Source organism: Buteo buteo, chromosome 6 (assembly GCF_964188355.1).
Source record: "Buteo buteo chromosome 6, bButBut1.hap1.1, whole genome shotgun sequence".
NCBI classification, from domain to species: domain Eukaryota; kingdom Metazoa; phylum Chordata; class Aves; order Accipitriformes; family Accipitridae; genus Buteo; species Buteo buteo.
This window is the reverse complement of record NC_134176.1, coordinates 34,961,537-34,977,191: the sequence shown is the minus strand read 5'-3', so window position 1 is coordinate 34,977,191 and position 15,655 is coordinate 34,961,537.

Below are 15,655 nucleotides of genomic sequence, written 5' to 3'. Positions count from 1 at the left end.
ATATTTTTCAAAGAAGCTCTAGCTTTCTCACTGAACTACATTTCTCTAAAGTAAGTTATACCAAATGTAAATTTCTGCTCATATTATTGATAAAGCTAGACCTGTTGCACAAGAAAACAAACAAAAAAATCCTGTTGTTTTCACTTTTGATCAAGGAAAAATACTGTTAATATTTTTCTGCAAAGAAAAATCTAAATAAATATAGAAGCAAATGCTTATGTCTTACAAAACAGAAAGAAATTCTTCACAAACTGTAAAAAAAAAAATCCCAGGTCATATCAAAGCATTTCTAATACTGTTCATAAATGAGCACTTTTTAGTAGCTAAGAACAGACGCATAGGGTCAAACCATAGGTCCATCTACCTAGCCAGTATCCTGCTTCTGACAGCGGCCTAAAAGAGAGGTCAAAGAAATAGTACAAGAAATACATAAGAAGCAAGCACATTTCCCTAGAAAACTCTCCCAGCTATCAACTATTTCTGCCTCGGAGACTTCCTAAGCAAGCATTACAGGTCCAATTTCGTCCTGACCCCAGTAAACTTCTAGCATCTGGACAGGCCCCTGCTAAGGAGCGGAGCTGCAGTACACATGGGGCAGCGGTTCCCCTGTGCTTATTCTGAATGTGCCGCCTGTAGGCTCACTTGGTGCCCCTATTTCTTGCACTGGGAGTGAAAGAGTACAGTCACTCCAATTCTCCCCTTCCGTGCTGCTCTAGATCATACTTTTGTTCAGCCTATATCACACTTACATCAGTCTACAGATTTTTTCTTCCACACTGAAGAGTCCCAGTCTACTGAGATGTCCTGCATAAGGAAGCCATTCCGCATCCTTGATCACCCTCCCAAGGCTTCTTTTGCTCTTTTCCAGTAGTGCCTTATACACTGCTATGAGGTGGAAGGGATGTCAGCTGCCTATGGGATACAGATACAAAAATGGATTTAGACCAGTTTGTTATAAATTTTCTTCCTAATAATTCCTGATACTAAGGTTGATTCCTGAGCACAGAGATGATTGCAAACTTTGGGTTACAACTATCTATTATAACCTTGAGATCTTGCTCTTGAGTGGCAATGGTCAGACAGGGACCATCAATTCTATTTGTGAAGTTAGGATTGTTTTTTCCCCAGGTACATCATTTTACATTTACTGACACTGGATTTAATTTGCCATTTTATTACCCAGTCACTCAGTCTTAGGAATTTCTTTGCAGTTCTTCAGTCAGCACTAATATTAACTACTAATGACCTAGTATCATCAGGAAAATTGCCACCACATTATTCATCCCCTTTCCCAAATCATCTATATTGAGCAGAACAGGTTTCAGATCCCAGTGGAAATCCAGTATAACTTCCCATTTACTTTCTTCATCTTTTTGTTATGTTTTTAAAGCAGAAAATATTTAATGAAGCCATTTCTGCTTAGAAGTAAGCAGATTTATGTTCTAAAAGCAACTAAATTTTCAACAGTTTATGTAGTCAAATGCCAGTGGGTTTTTTCCTCAAAAATCTCTGGACCCTGTTTCTGTTTTAGTGCAATGATTTCAGGTGTATCATTCCCAATTATTCCCATTACTTGCATTACTTTTAGATGCTTCATATAAAAATTATGGTCTAAACAGTAAAGAAATTAAGTGTCAGGCTGGAACAATGTCACAGTCTCAGTTAAGGATTTGCATGGAACTAATACAGTTTTCTTAAAGAGCTGGAAGTAAAGCTACAGCATTGCTAATACAAGCGCATGCATAATTTTTCTAAAAATGCAGTTTCTGCTGACAACATCAGACAGCTGACTGACCAGCACTGTCAATGGATGGGTACAGTCACAAGATTTTGGTCACTGAAAAACCTTTGTGTGTGTCTAAGTTTAAACAGGCGTACAAAATGTACTGTGTAAATTCACCATACAGACATCCTATGCATTACAGCACCTGCGACTCGAACTGGGAGTATTGTGGGCAGTACACAGCAACCACGTCAGGTGTCTCAAAAGACAGTGAGCTGCCTTCTGGCCATGCCTGTAGGATCCTGTCTTGGATAACATCTCCCTTTAAATCTCATAGGAAGGGAAAACAAATTACAGAATATGGCTAGTCAAAGAGATTTTTTTTTTTTTAAAATTTCTGCCATATATCTCTGCCATTATACTTTAAAACAGTTTAGAAGTGTCACAGGTTTCTGCCAAATGATGTCTTTAGGTTCTATTTGTCTTTCTTTTATAGCGGAATACATAACATGCATATAACTTTCAAACAGGGAGATAATACTAGCATTATGTATAAAATAAGAGCATATATATAACACAAGCAAATATGTATTACACGGCATCTAATTTCTTAACCAATACAATGACAAAAATCTGAATAAGCAATGTCGATATGTCAGAAGAAAACTGTGGCTTTCCCAGTTCAAATTCTTGAAGATCCTAAAAAAATAAAAAGAGGAAAGAAAATAATTTATTATGAAGCAACTAGATATGGGTAAAGAAAAAGTTTAATTACATCTAAGCATATTTGCAGTGATTCATGATGGCTATTTACATCAAATGATTTTTTAAATATTAAATATTAAGTCCATTTAAATGTAATAACTTGTATGGCAAATTTTCATCTTTATTTCAGAGCCCTGCTATTTTAAAATTTGTCATTAGAGCTAATAAGAAATGATATTGAAACTACTCCGTACATTTAAATGAAGCATAAATCAATTATTGAAGCAAGGAATTTTTTCATCATTGTAATGATTATTGGAATAAATTTAATCTTGAGATGTTTCATAATGAAATCTGCAATAGTAAAAAAATTACATGGACTTAATTTTTACTATGTGCTATTTAAAAGTGTTTCTCATTGGTGGAACATTTAAGGGAATACACAAAACCCACAGCATTTCCTAGATAATGAAATATAAAACCTAGGTTAAGTTGCCCTGACACGCTGGAATTCTGTATCTGATTTTTCATCAGACAAGGGTATTGATTACTTCTTTTACTTCTCTCTCTGTCCTGCAGCCTTCAGAAAGAACTGCAGAGAGCCAAAGTGGCTATAATCAGGTTTCTGATATGAAGAGGTAAAACTGCATGATGCTTGGAAAATTTAAAAGCGTGAAACACTTACACTTATCTGCATATCATTTCGTAGAAAATGAGACTAGCCGTGGTATGAGAGCAACAACGTCTGATGAGTGTATTGCTGTGAGAAGGGCAGTGCAGTGGGTACAGATGAGGTGGCCGGTGACCATTTCACTGTCCCCACTCCTTTGTAACCAGCCGGGAGGAGCTCTTTGATCAGAAGAGTTGATGGCTGCACTTTGACGAACAATGAGGACAGGCCCCATCCCTGACAGAAACATCCCCAGGTGCATCACCCCTCATCCGCTCTGCTCCCCTAACGATGCCGGCCTCATCTGCCTCTCACCAAAATGTCTCTGCACCTTCTTCCCCTTAGGCACAGAGCGCTCTTCCCAAACGGGTCCCCAACTCCACTACCTTCTTGTCCGTCAAATCTCTTCTACCGCACCCCTCCGTCACAGTACCTCTCTGGAATCTTCCGACTGCTAACAGAGTTGGTTCAGGGGAAGGTGGGAGTAGGAGTAGCCAACCGGTACTTTGTCCATTTCTGATAGGGACGCATATATGTATTTAAGAACCAGGCTGTAGGATCCCAAGCACTTCAGATTATTACTTGCCCTGGAATCATTCAGCTGTGCTTTGCGAATTTACATTGCACCTGTTCCTCGTTCAAAGTCTGGGGCCCCTTTTCCAAAGGCACAGGATGGTTGTTTTTCTGTGGACATTCAAACTGGAGTGTCATGGGCATTAAAAGTAGCAGTGACTGCGAATAACACTGCACGACTTGCCCCTGTAGAGGTGACATCATTCCAAATCATCTTTCTACCTTACAATGACTTTTCTACCACAAAGATTTGCTTTGCAGGGGTGAGATTGGACTCATCTTCTACTGGTTAACAGCAAGATGAACAATTAGCATCCATGTATAATATTCATAAGGTGAAAGGCTTAATATCAACTTTAATATCTGAGGGTTTTGTTTTTGTTTTTGTTTTCTTCTGAAGAGAACACTGTCTGTAACTGTAGTTATACCCTTAATAAGACCGTCTGACTTCTCTCAAGCTGGGTTCTTTTGGGGGGTTTCTTTTGGAAGAGTAAAATATTTGTTATTGGATATAACCATGTGTGCACATAAGAACTTTAAGATATATATGTTTGGGATACTGCATATTTATTTAATGATAAATGCTAAAACATGGTCACTTATCCTCTACAAGTAGAATTCTGTAGAACAATATCTTTTTTAATGTTACTTAGTGATTTTTTTGTAAATGCATCATTCTTCATGGTATCATGAATGTGTTTTGTAAATAAGCATATACAACTACAGTAGAGAGACACAAATAAAGTGCAAATGAATATTCATAGCCACCTTAGCTCTACTGTTCACAAGAAGTTCACAAAAGCACAACGATGCAATGAGGAAACTGAAATCCTTTCTGTCAAACACAAATATAATGTGGATGTCAGACATCTGGATCTTGACACGGGAAAAACTTCTGGTTTTAGTAGGGATGGTTTGCTTGGAGAAAATTTAGAGGAAAAAGGCCTAGGTTATAGCAATACTAAAAACATAAACCAAAATTTCCCTCAGCTTCTGTGGAGCCTGCATTTATCTACTACAATCTCACGCTTCTCATTTTCTTCTGTCTCATAAATGGAAGCAGTTTGTAATTTTAGAGTTTTAATTTTGTTTCCTTAAGAAAAAATGGTGATCTGTTTATCTTCTGTATCAATGTCTGTTTCTCTTAACCGTGTATGATTTTTAACTCAGTATGACCAAATTTTAACCAAACTTGACAGATGTTGTGTAAATACTTAGCCAGGTAAAGTTCCTTGCCTGAGGGAAACCTAACATACTTACCCTTGACAGGTGCAGGAAACAGGATGAAGCCATTGCAAACCAGTTTCATTATTTTTCTGCCATCAGAATTACATCTTTTTTGAAAGGTGCAGGTCTATTAGACTGAGCAGTGCTAGGGAATCATTACGACATGATTTCTAAGTTGGACTATAATCATCTGATCTATGATGAAAAATACTTCTGTACTTTGCATTTGTTTTAATTCATTTGAATTAAAATGTAAAGAGACAGTTGTACCTGGATGACTGCTCCCTTCTTTGCACTGGGATGCATTTTGATTCCCAAGTTTATTTAAAAAAGGGTGTGTTTATGGACTGTCTGCCTCATGTCTCTATTTGCTGTGTTAAAAAAAAAAAAAAAAAAAGACCTTTTTAGTTTATCCAGTTCACTCCCTACTAATGCTGGGTTGCTTCAGACAACATCATCACAAGCACCATGTATTATATTCTTTTGAACACTCTGAGCAATGGTGTCTCCATTTTTAACTCTGTATAGCACTATTAGAAAACCCTGTTTTAATCTTACTAACACTATGTTAAAGGAAATAAAAGGCTAAGTATACATAACCCCTTTAAAGAGTCCTCTGTGCACTGGTAAAATAAAACTACTTTTAATAGGTGTGCAAGAGTCAGGGCATGAATTCCAACAAGTATCTTCCAGCTTTGCTTTTTAAATTCCTTGTTTAAAGACAGAATGCTTTTTTTTTCCTCCCCCATGGGGAAAATGTCTTCTGGAAGACAACAGAAAGAACCTGGAGGATAATGTTGCCAACAGCGTGTCAGAGATGATTACTGCAAAAGAAAAGAGAACCTCCTGTTTTGACATTGGGCAGCCAGTAGAGGAGAGTGGAAAGAAGCTACAAAAAATTGCTCACATATATAACTCGGATCCAAACTGTATAATTGTTAGCCAGTATTCTTCTCTTCTTTGAAAGCATGCTCAAAAAAAAAAAAAAAAAAAAAGAGAGAGAGAAGAAAAAAAACCTCACTCCGCTTTTGACTAGATCTTGTCCAGTGTAAGACTGAGTGGTATGTCAACATGACAAATGGAAAGACAGCTACAAATGGCTAAACCAAAAATGTCTGTGGTGCATATAAGCCACCCAATCAAAAGAGATGAAATTGCAGGTCTGATGGTCCTAGGTCACTGTCACTGGCCAAGCACTTGTTTACAGCTAAGGTTTAAAATTAGTAGAATGCATATTAATAAAAAGTCATAATTTACATACTAAGACTTGAAAGGCTCCCTTGGCCCAAAAGGAGAAAAAAAATGAGGAAGAAGATGGGAAATCCTCCATTAAATTATTAAAATTCAAAAGAGAATTGAAAATTAAAATCTTTTTGCTCTACATAAACTTACCACATCTATGAATTTCTCACTCCAATTTGCCATGCAGTTACCATGGAATTACCTCAAAAAGATTAAAGAGGGTATCTTCACAGTAATATTTCCCTACATAACAATTATTTTACCTCTTTATTTACAGGTATCTTTTCTAACATACAGCTAACAAATTCTAAACCCAACCTTAATCACTGTGTTACAGAAGCTGGGATTAATTAGCCAATACACAAACAAGTGGACAGCTGTGATACAGAAAGGTTGCACTCAGTATTTTTGTACCTGTTACCTAACTTCTGCTACATTTACATTATAATTACTTGCATGGCTACATTGCCCAAGAAAATTCTAACTGATCCTAGTTTAGTTAAAGATAGATAAATTAGTCTTTCTGCATGTGAGCTGTTTACATCTTGTTCGTGTATACCGAAGCCCCTATTTTCACATCTCTGCTACTTCATTAGTAGCAGAGCTCAACCCTAACTCCAGGTGCTTCCACTAGGATGGTCTGTTACGGTGTCATGGGCAACTCCAGCTGTTTAAGAAGTGAGAAGAAGCAGAATCCTTCATCTACAAATACATTTGATTTCAGGGAACTTAATTAAATGTTCCCTACTCATGGTCCTACTGTTTCCTAATCTGTATGCTTCAGATTAGTTTCAAGGAGCATTTTCATAAATGGTTTATAAATAGTTTGCCAAATCTTTACCACTATGTTTTACAGCCTTTCCTCTGCTACTCCATGAAAGATATGTTTAGGAGCTGTCACTACCTCCTGTAAAGAAGAAGCAATTCTGTGCAACTTTTCAGGAAGCAAAGCAATTAATGTGGCTATCTTACAACCTATCCTTTCTATGAAATTTATGGAAACATAAGAATTCATAATAAAGAGAAAAATAAAGCCTGATGGAAAATGTATGAACTATAAGAGGTGACAAAAAGAGAATGTAGAAACACTAATCAAATTTGCTGTCCTTACTCAAATAGAGCTGTCAGTGGAGTAAAGAGGAGCTTTATGTCATTAAGGAAGGCAAACCTCCAAACTGGACATCTGCATTGCTGTATCATGTAACCAGTTTATAAAGTTATGTGAACCAACTATCTCATTACTGTAAGTTGCAAAACACTTAATTTATTCATACAAAATTGAGTGTTCTATTTTACAATGCGTTAATCCAGAGGGATCAGAAAATGATTCTAATAGTGAAACATTTAAGTATTAAGTACTGTATATTTTATTGATTTACATGACAGGTGAAAATATATCTCAGTTATAAGGCTGTCAGAATAAAAGAACCTCCCACAATTTCAACTTAATATACATTTGAGGATGGAGAGGTGGATATTCCTGCAAAGAACAATTTAACCTTTGAACATTACATTTTGCCTAACTCTCAGAGATTGTTTCACTGACTTATCTCTATATTTCTATAAAAAACTGGAAAACGACTTCCACTGAGTAAAATGGACATGTAAAACTCACATTGGAGTCAAGCCTGGATCCACTTCCCCCCCTGCCCCGCCCCCACAAGAGCAGCTAGAACTACAATTCACTTCATGTTTTCTGCTCCAGGAGAAAATTGATCTAGTGCACCCATTCCAGTCATTGGTACTAAACAAAGGTCCTAGCTAGTCTCCTTCCATGAAAGCTGATACTGAATCCCTTCCAACCTCAACCATTCTGTGATTCTGTGAAAGCTACCTCAGCTGACAGTTCTTCAAGTCTAGAGCCAAAATACTAACACTAAGCACCTGATCCCAAATGATGAGAGTGATTTCATTATCTTCATTACCTGGATTACAGTGAGATGCACTTAATTATGATGCAATATGTTTATGGTAATGTAACTGTACTCTTTGTTGCTGAGGTGAGGGGAATACTATTCTCATAGCCTTTGCTCAAAGGCAAAATAAGTTAGGCAATGATCTGACATTAGGTCACTGGTGTATATAAGTTTGCACTGATGATGCAGGAGAATTCATTTAAAATGTGATATGGCACTAAAATGTTACAATGCTTTCAAGGTTTTACTCCTGTATTCTAAAATATGTAAGGTGTAAAATGTTTCCTATGTTGTTGACCTAACTGCAAACAGGACAAAGTGCTCAAAGTCTTTAAAGCTTTCTCTTATAAGATAGTGCTGTGTTCTTCCCCTTCCCCCCAGCTCTGGCATGGGCACCCGTTCGCTTTACTCAGACACCATAATGCAGTAAAAGCGGCTGGCCTCACAGTGGAACTAACGAATCAGAAATATACAGAGCATGCACCATTCAGGCTCTGGTTCGTGAATAATTACAAATCAGAAACAAAATCAAATCCCTTGGTGAACAACCCAGACACTGAAGAAAAAAAAAGACTGAAATTCATCAGCTAAAGTTTTTTTTCATACAAGCAGTTCACCCAGCTCTATTAAAGCTGCTGGAGAAATCTCTTAGAAGAAACCCATTAAGCACTTCAAGTGTGTTATTTTCGCTCTGGGCTCAGAGAGTCTTTTTCTGTGTCATTGCACTGGTCCCACTCAGATGAAACAAGCAAATATAGAAATATTGGCAGCTTTCATACTTGCTTTTTGTCCCAAGCCCAGCGGGTGAACAGCACTGAATTTTCTTGTTTGTAAGCTTTTCCAAATGAGCCTAAAGGGTCTTGCTCATCAAGGCTGAAATATCTGGCAAAGAGTAACAGCTCTAGATCGTAGCTTATAATTAGAATTGCTTGAGCCAGTTCAAAAACAGTGAATCAAGTCAGAACCTACTCCATTGACAAATCCCTCCATTTCAAATAAGACCCCTTTACATAATGAGAGACCTCACATTTCAAAGTTCATACCCAGCAAAATATTGTTAGGTAGAATTTTCTTTTCAAATTATAAGCCCTGCACTCCAGTCACAAATTACAGTTCATTTGGGGTCCTCCGTGAAAGAGACAGCTTTTCTGGAGAAGTAAGCTGAGAATGACTACATTTTACAGACCTCAGCATTGTGCATCTAGTATGGCACAGAGGAAAACTGGGTTAGATAGAATAGAGACAGGATGAATATAAAAACAGGAATAACATGATAAAGCTGGATTCACTGAACCTGAATCAAGGAAATCAGAGAGGGAGGACTGCATTCAGAATTTAAAAAGCAAACAAGCAAACAAACCAACCAGATTTGGGAGTATCCATTAAACTGCAGGACAGGGACAAAAACAATACAGGAGCTGCTGAGAGTTGAGAATGTAAGCAAGAATTTAGGAAAAAACCACTGAAAAATATTTTATTTGGTTTGTCTTCAAACATTATTTTTACTATGAAGCTCTAAGAAGTAAAATTTCCATAAAACAATAAGGTTTACGATATTCTCCCATATGGTCATCCAGTTTCAATTTAGTGCAACTAAATTTAAAGTTAAAATGTTTTAATTAATACATTTTAGCTGTAAAATTTATTTCCTGAGTTTATTCCACCAAAAGGAAAAAGACATAAGCATATATTGCCTTCCACCTTTGCTATTACATCAACACAAATGATTACTAGCTCTGGGGGTAAAAACATTTCTTTATCCAAACAGAGCTAAACAGAGAAATTGTGCAACTCAGCTGTAACAATATCCTCATATGCTTTATAAGAATCAAGCACTAAGAGAAGTATGAAACCTATTGACACGGATGTAACAGAAATCTCCTTCAGTTTGAAGATTTCTCTGATTCATGTCTCATTTCTTGAGACTGGAAGATTCAGAAGGTTTTGTATGATTTCTTGTAATGTACTTCTTTCAGCTGAACTGGAAATATCATTTTTGCTACTGTTTGTTCTATTTGCTTTACAGCATGATCTAGGAAGCATAAATACATCAAAATGGATAGATAACAGAAAACAGATAGAATGAAATTACCATTTCAGGCTCCAAAAATAAGATCTCTCCCAGTCACCTTTCATTTTGCTGAAACCCCTTCATTTATTGCTACAGAATTTGAGGTTGGATTCTAGAACAAATGAATATACAACAGTTCATTCAAGGCAGACTGCTTAATCACATTATCAAGGTCGGTAATGAAAGATCTCAATGTATATTAATTCCTCATTTACTTTTTTGCTACATAGTGTTCATAAAATACCTGTGCTATTCCTAACTACTTTCCTGTTTGCTTGTGGCACTGTTAAAGAGAGAAGATAGATTCCGATTTATATTTTTGAAACCATCTCATAACATAATTGTAACACTTTTTATACTTTATGTAATTTGCTGAAAGATACAGCCAACTCGCGAATATTTACAGTGATAAACAGGAAAAGTATACAAGCTGTGTTATTCCCTACTTTCAAATCATGAGGAAAAAAAAAGTTCCAAGAAGCAACACTGCCACCGCTAGCCACAGGGTTCATGGTATCTAGAGTAAAATTCATTTCTGTCGAACATCCAAAGCTATCAGAGCGCACAAAGACCTTGGAAGCACTTGTTTAGAACTGACTCTGTACTTTCTATTTATGTTCTAATGCCTCATTTATCCCTGCAAGATGCTTTGTGAATTCATGCAACTTTAGGCTCTGCTAGGCTTATTTCCTGAGCTGTGCTTCTAATCACCTCTAGCTTTCTCAGAGAAGACAGAGGAGACTCCGCTGAAGGACTGCATCCAATTTGATGGCATGCCTGTTGCTTTGTTTACAGCAATAGTTGTTAGCAAGCTGCAACACGTGCAGTTAGGGACCTGGATAGCTCCGTGTATTTGTAATGCAGGGGGGGAAAGGTGGTGGGGGGGGGGAATAGATTTCTTCTTCTCAGCCACGGATATGGCGGTGCTAACACTGAAACTTGAAACCATCTTATAAGTTCAGTGGCACATCAAACTGGACCACAGATCTCATTTCCTGCAACACATTTTCCCCAAATGCCTAGTGGTTTGATCATCATTCCTTTTTTAAAAAATTAGTTAGCCATGAAAGAACCTAAATACCTCCCTGAAAGAGAATAAAATCTAAAGGAATGGGGTTTTAAAACCCTTGCATATCTTCTGAAAATGTTGCTGATGCCTAAGAGTCAAGAAAAAGTTTATTGTGAAAACCCACTATAATAGCTGCAGCACTTCAAACAGGTACCTTGGTAGGAATGTCGAAAGATCAAGTCTTGAACATAGCTGAAAAGCTGGACAACTTTTCAATTATCAAAAGTGATAGCACCTTTGTCCAAGAAATAACACTGCCACCATTAGCAACGGTGATAGTAGCTTGTGGGGGAACAATGAGGAGAAATCTCATGTCACTTCTGGTCAAGTACCTCTCTTTTTAGGCTAGCAATTTTCTGGACAGTTTATATTCTTGGATAAAGAGTAAACAAGATGACTCCAAGTCCCTCAGACTGAAACCCCCTATTTGTGGATAATGTCTTCTCTGATCTATTCTCAGGTGCTTAGAGAAGAAATATTCAGTTCCTCCTCCTGAACGGAGACTTGCATTCATGTTAGCTGTATAATATATGAGATCTCTAAATTTTATTTGTCTGCAAATTCATGCACATCTTTCTGCCATTCCAGATAATATTTAAGGACAATAAGACTTTCACTGAGTTGAAACGTTTTATTTCAGTTGAGCTATAAAATGAATCTCTAGCTCATTGGAACTTATTCTTCTCACATTCTATTCAAAAATATCTGCCCATAACAATGTCTGAATGGCAACAATTTGTATATCCCACTCAAAGAAGTCCAGCAGCGAATATGGTTAGAATGGAATTAATAAATACAATCAAATTTTGGCAGTTGCCCAAGTATAGCATATTATACTTGCTACTGTTGGTGGCATGCACAATGAAATGTTGGAAACAAAATTTAATATGTATAAAATAGAGTGGGAAGCTACTTGCTGTTATATATCTCCTGTATTACATTAGGTAACACGAGCTTTTTAAAACCTCTAAATGAATTCTTTAAAAGACTGCTTTGGGTTTTGATAATGTGTAATAGTAAAACTAATTGTAATACTTATCGCATCACGCAGGGATCTTGAGGTGTTTTACAAAAGAAAATAAGTACTATTATCCCCATATTACATGGAGAAACTGAGGTACAGACCCCCTGGCAATAAATAAGTCAGTAGCTCAAGAATATAACCCGTGCCTCTTAAGCTTTATGCCCATCTTCTTCTTGCCGAGTAACATTGCCTCCAAAATTTTTCTAACCAATCCATGGTTTTTAATATATTATTTGGCACTATGAGTGTTTGCGAAACACTGTTTGACCGCTGTCCAGTCACTCGCTGTTTGCAGCCTCTGTCCTAATCCCCATGTAATCCCTTCAACCATGACTCCCTCATCCAACGTATCATACTCACAAGCTCCTGAAAATAATATTATAGAAGCATAGACCTGTAAAAGACATTATAGTGTGAATCTGTTATTACTGTGAAATCATGGAACTTTTCACATGAAACAAATGCTCCTGATGATTCCTACAGTTAGTAGAGTGCTTTCTCATTGATAGTGCTGAATGAGAAGGACATCTGAGGTGGCACAAAGCACAGAGGGATAATTTATACAGGAGCAGTGCAGAAACTCTCATAACACAATCACAGTGATTAGCTTTCTCAAACATAATTCTAAGAACCAAATTATGCAGAGAAATGCTTTGTTAACACCTCTGCAGAACAAGAAAGAATTAAAATTTCATCTGAAAAAGATTTTCATTCTCTTAAGAAACTTCAGTATACCTTCCCTGGAAAGCTTAGGTAAATAGCAATGCTCCTGTCACTGACAATACCATAAATAAAGACATGAGAAAGAGTCATTTCCTTGTGTCAAAACTAACAGATAAACATTCTCGCTTGTGGTCTTCTGGATTTTAAATTCTACTGAGAAATGATATCCACATATTATCTTCATACAATAGTAGATAAATTCTCCTCTGATTCAGATAGGAAATGTGTCTGCACAATTATACAGAGTTTTAAGACCATTTATAATATTGCTTCTTATTAGCTTCTTATTATCTTTCCAATCAGATTCATGGCCAGAGAAATGACTAGATCTGCCATTTCAAATCACAAAGAAGTCAGAGGTGTTTTTAAAGTTAGAGATCTTGAAAGATCTGTTTGTTTGTTTTTTCATAATAGCTATCCCTGAGTATTTTTTTAACATTCTCATTAGAATGTGTCAGATTTCAAATTGCAAATACTATTTCACCCACTTTTTTAATAGAAGTACACATTTAAGTGGTTCAATCAGTAAATATATCACCCTGTAGGTATAAGAGAACTTAGAGCAGCACTTGTCTATCAGATAGTTTAACAATATTAGTGACTGTGCAAAATTAAGCAGCTTAGATAATTTTATAACTAATCTAACAGTTTATTTCCCTCTTTCAAATATAGGTCATTAGAGCCATCACGTAATCATAGCATCATGCAAATTATTTCATGATCTCATACGGAATGAGCCCTTTCTCATGGTTTTCAAATGAAGAGCCTGGGCAGCATAGTCTGAAAGAGGAATATTCTAGTGATGTATCACTGTATGCATGTCCTGCTCTTGCACTCTTTACTACACATCTACTCTTGGCCACTGCCTCATACAGGAACATTAGGATGGACAGACCTTTGATATGATCTGGCACTGCTGTTCTTATTAAAGAACATTATAATAGAGTGAGCAAATTGTTAAGCAACATCAGTACTGGTCTTTCTGTTGACGATACCAAGAACTGAACAGACGAGAACTGAACTGCTAAAAGTTTGTTCTCTCTATATATGGCTTGAAACATACTGGGAGGAGAGGTAGCTAACATATGCTCTACCATTATCAACACTTTTCTTGTCCTGTGAAAAAATCAAGCTTTCAAACTGTCATTTTGCAAGAACATCAAATACATGCACTTTCACACTGAAGAGGGAAATTTCAGCAGAAGTACTTGGAATTAGTTCTTTCTTTTGTGAGATTGTTTGCGTACATATACAGTAACTATAGCTTCGTAATGCTATAAACAACTGGCATAATATAAAGTAATAAACACTCCCCAAAGAGATGCATCAATCTAATTTCAAAACTAACCCCACATAAAGAAGGTAACTGTACAGGCTGTCAATGCACCTGAAAGTCAATAATGTCAGTCTGTGTCCTACTATTAAAAAATAAAATAAAATTAAAAAATCAGGGATAAGGGTAGAATGCTTTTCATCAGCCCTGCATCTGCAAATGCAAAGACAATTAGCTCCAACAACTTGAATGCCCTCAAGTTTCACCCTTAAGTCTGAGAAAAGATGGCTCCTACTAAAGAAAGACCCAGGGTTGGAGGTACAAAAGTGTTCTGAGCTGGAGCACAGGTCCAGTGGCAATGCTGTGAGGAACATATGCAGAATCCTCTGTCATTACTCCAGGAAATGACAAGGTTTTGGCATCATAATTTAACATTGCAATGTGGTCTCAATCATTTTATATAACATTGTTTTACCATTGTCTTGACATAGTAAAGTGGTCTCCATAGACTTACATTGGCATAATTTTGCCATCGTCTTGACACTGTAATACAGTCTCTATAGACTTGAATTGAATTTTTGTCATTGCCTTGAAATTGTAATGTCCTCTTCCTAGGCTTGTCTTCATAAGCACATCCTCACCATGTGCTTGTATTATCTCATCCTCATTCTGAAACCACTGGGCACTTTTATTTCCTATAAAACATTGAAAAATATACTGTTTGAAAGCTCATTCTTGCATGTAATCAGTGGCTATTTTGAAACTCCTGCCTATCATTGTTTTACAGGATTTGAAAGAATTCCTCAAATCAGAAGTTATTCCAAGAAAATCCAAACACTGGTAAAATGCTGAAAGTACATGCAAATATGCTAGGTATGTGTATCTTTCATGTTCAATATTATCTGGCTTTTAGGAACATCTTTGGTTAGGCCAGATCACAGTGGTTTTGATTCTGTATTCTCTACTCCGTAGGACTGCTTAGAACACTTGATAAAATGGCATAAATGGTTAACCTAAGCGTGCTTCAGGAAAACACTGAATATTTGCAGCTCAGAATCACTTCAAACCTTTGTTTAGTATAAATGAGTCACCAAACATTTTCTGCCTTATGTTGGCTAAACCTATTCAGGACACTTTCTATTTGGGGACTACTACTATGAGTCCCTCTTGGTAATAAAAAAATACCAAACATACATAGCCAAACATACATTCAGCTTTACTTCCTCTACAAAGCAGCCCAAATCAAAAGTATACTCCTTCTTTCATGAAGACAACAGAAATATTTAACATGTAAATACTTGCTGATTTTTTCCTCATTTTACCAAATGCCATTAGAGTCTTGTTTCCTATTGTATCAAACATACAGTAAAATAATATTTTAAAGAAGAACCAGGACTTGACATTTGCAGAATACTTACAGGTAAGTGACACTGACTATT